Genomic DNA, 3,252 nt, shown 5'->3' with positions numbered 1-3,252 from the left:
CACACATTGGCTCTGGAGGGAACAGGTTCATGAGAAGAGAAATGAAAGGGTTATGGAATCCAGTTTGAACTTGAAAAGTAGAGAACCAACCAAGGAGGGGCATAATGCCCAGGAGAGATGATTCTGAAAAATAACAAGCAGTGAAGAGCATTGGAGATAAAGGCAATGATCAACCCCATGATTTCCCTGAAAGGATTTTGTTCTAATATGTGAAAACTTTAGCCAAAAACACTGAGAGATGCTCCTAGCTGTATATGCTGGGAATTCTCCTATGAGTTAGTTAGTGCTTCAGTGTCTCGGGGCAAATCAGTGACCAAGCTCACACCAAGAGGAAAGAGAAATATGCTTTCTCTAGTTACTGTTGGCCTCAGTGGTAAGTCTTGAACGCTGAAATAATCACTATGTTCCCAGGAGGAGAGTGCCCCTTGGGGCCCCTAAAGCCTATAGGTTTTAGTTAAAACGAAGGCTTTTAGGGACTGGGCTTACTGCCAAGTAAACTTTACCAGCTTGGAAGAGTCTACAGGCTCAGGTCTGGGGCAGGTTTGCTGAAGTCATGAGATACTGCAGCTCGGCAGAGATAAAGAGTAACTAGCAGAAGTTAATCAGACTCAGCTCCAAGAGCCTAGAACTTTCCTGACCTCTGGGTGTGTAACCAGCCTTGCCCTCCTTCCTGTTTGCAACTGATAACCTTCCACCCTCCCTTGCCCTCCATTTTTGGACAGGCTCCAAGGTCTAGGTACTAACCTAGCCTCACCAGCTAACAGGATCTGACATGCTAATATCAGGGGCTTGTCAGATAACGTCTTTCTCCGCCTCTTGCCACTTCTGAGAAACTACTAGAGTCTAAACGCACCTGTATTCCAATATACAAAACTGGAGTTCTTAAAGCTCAATATCCTTCCAGGCTGAGGAGCAGTTTGCCAAGCGCCTTCAGCACCGCCTTGGACTTGGCGCTATCGCCAAGGCTTTTGGGCAAGAGTGATATCAAAGTGGTGTCTCAGTAAAAATAATCCGATAATGGGAATAAGAGATTAGAAATAGAGATGTGAGGTGGGAGACCAGCTAAGGGACATCAGTCATTTTTTAGTTATTCAGTTAACAAATAGACACCTCCTATGTCCCAGGAATTGGACAAGCTTTAAAAGATACACCATGGAATAGAAATAACAGATCCAGATGGGAAAAGCCAGGGAGGATTTGTAGCAAAAATTTAGAAGAGCTGAAGGCTTGAACTAAGGCAGTGACACTGCAGGTGGAGAAGGGAGATGGATTTGGGTAGAGAGTAGACAGACCATTAGAGCTATTTCTTATTTTTAATTGCAAAAGTCAAACATTTTCATTCAAATAATATATGAGGACAAAATATAAAGTAAAAAAGCAAGAGTCCCTTCTCTAGCTTCACATCCCACATCTTACAGGAGGCCACTTTTAACAGAGTGCTGACTTCAGGAAGTGATGCTGTGGGTGGGCGGGATGTGAGGAACTCCAGCTGCTGGCATGAACTGGGCAGATGCTTCTAAGACAACGAACATGGGAGAAGACCAATTTCTTGGGGGTAGGGGATGTTTACTTTGTGCTGAATTTTTTAAATAACTGCTTTATTGAACTATATTATAATCCCACACCATACAAGGTCGCCCATTTTAAATTATACAATTCAATGTTTTTTAGTACATTCACGGATATGGGCAACCATCACCATAATCAATTTTAGAACATTTTCATCACCACCAAAAGAAACCCCATACACATTAGCAGTCACTCCCCATTTCTCCCCAACCCCAGGCAACCACTGCCTACTCTGAGCATTTCAATATAAATGGAATCATACGATATGTGGCCTTTTGGGACTGCTTTCGAAACAGAGCAGGACCCTACGGTCCTTGTCCCCCGACCATGTCCTCAGCCTGCCTTTTGTCTGTGGAAAAACTTTAGCCAAAGAATAAGTTTAATCAGAGAAGTGAGAAAATGCAGAAACAAAGGAAAACAGTGAAAGGAGACCAGACAATAATAGTCTAATCATTAAGCACAGTCAAGGACCTTTAGTTCCTCCTTAAGGGCTGCGGATAATATTCTGAGCCACCTCCTGTGAGCTGTTTTGCAGATATTGAAGCCCCCCACCAGGGGGAGGATGACTACATGATGACCAAACTGAAGCCATGACATGACCTGCCACAATTACGAGAACTGGCCTCAAAGAAATAGGAACAAACCCTGGAACTAAAAATTAACTGTACTTAAAACCACCAAGGTGATGCTGACCAGACCACCACATTACTGGTTTCAAGATGACTGTCGGAACAGACTGTGCTGTTCTGCTCCCTCCCTCCCCCTGAAACTCCCCTTTAAAAGCCCCTGTCCCCTGAGCAGCCATCCGGAGTTGGTTCTCCGACAGAAGTCCACCCTCTCCCCGGGATGCCGGCCTCCGAAATAAAGCAACCTTTCCTTTCCTACCAATACTTGTCTCTCAAGAATTGGCTTCCGAGCCTTGAGCAACTGGACCTGGGTTCGGTAACACTTTCACTTTGCATACGTTTCCAAGGTTCATCCACGTTGTATCACGCATAGTACTTTTTGTTCTCAAATAATTCAACACTGCGTGAATATAACACATCTTTTATCCATTCATCTGTTGATGAACAAATACTTGGGCTGTTTCCACCTTTTGGCTATTATGAATGCTGCTGCTGTGAACATTCATGCACAGGTTTTTGTATCAGTACCTGTTTTCAATTTTCTTGAGCATATCGAATTTTGGGGTCATAGGTAACTCTATGTTTAACTTTTTTTTTCATTGAAGTATAGTTGATTAACAATGGTGTGTTAATTTCTGCTGTACAGCAAAGTGATTCAGTTATACATATACATTTTAAAAATACTCTTTTCCATTATGGTTTATCATAGGAATGTTTTTTAAGGAACTGCCATGATGTCTTCCACAGTGGCTGTACCATTTTACATTCCCACCAGCAATGCACAAGGGTTCCAATCTCTCCACATCTTTGTCAACGCTTGCTATCACCAGATTTTTGTATTATGGCCTTCTTACTGGGTGTGAAGTGCTATCTCATTGTGGTTTTGACTTTCATTTCCTAATGACTAATGCTGTTGGACATCATTTATGTGCTCATTGGCTTTGAACATCTTCTTTGGAGAAGTGTACAATCAGATCTTTTGCCAATTTTTCAAATGGGTTATTTTTTATTGAGTTGTAAGAGTTCTTTAAAAGTTCCTCATTAAATATGATATGCA

Source organism: Pseudorca crassidens, chromosome 12, assembly GCF_039906515.1.
Source record: "Pseudorca crassidens isolate mPseCra1 chromosome 12, mPseCra1.hap1, whole genome shotgun sequence".
In the NCBI taxonomy this organism is placed as follows: domain Eukaryota; kingdom Metazoa; phylum Chordata; class Mammalia; order Artiodactyla; family Delphinidae; genus Pseudorca; species Pseudorca crassidens.
This window is presented reverse-complemented; position numbering follows the sequence as displayed.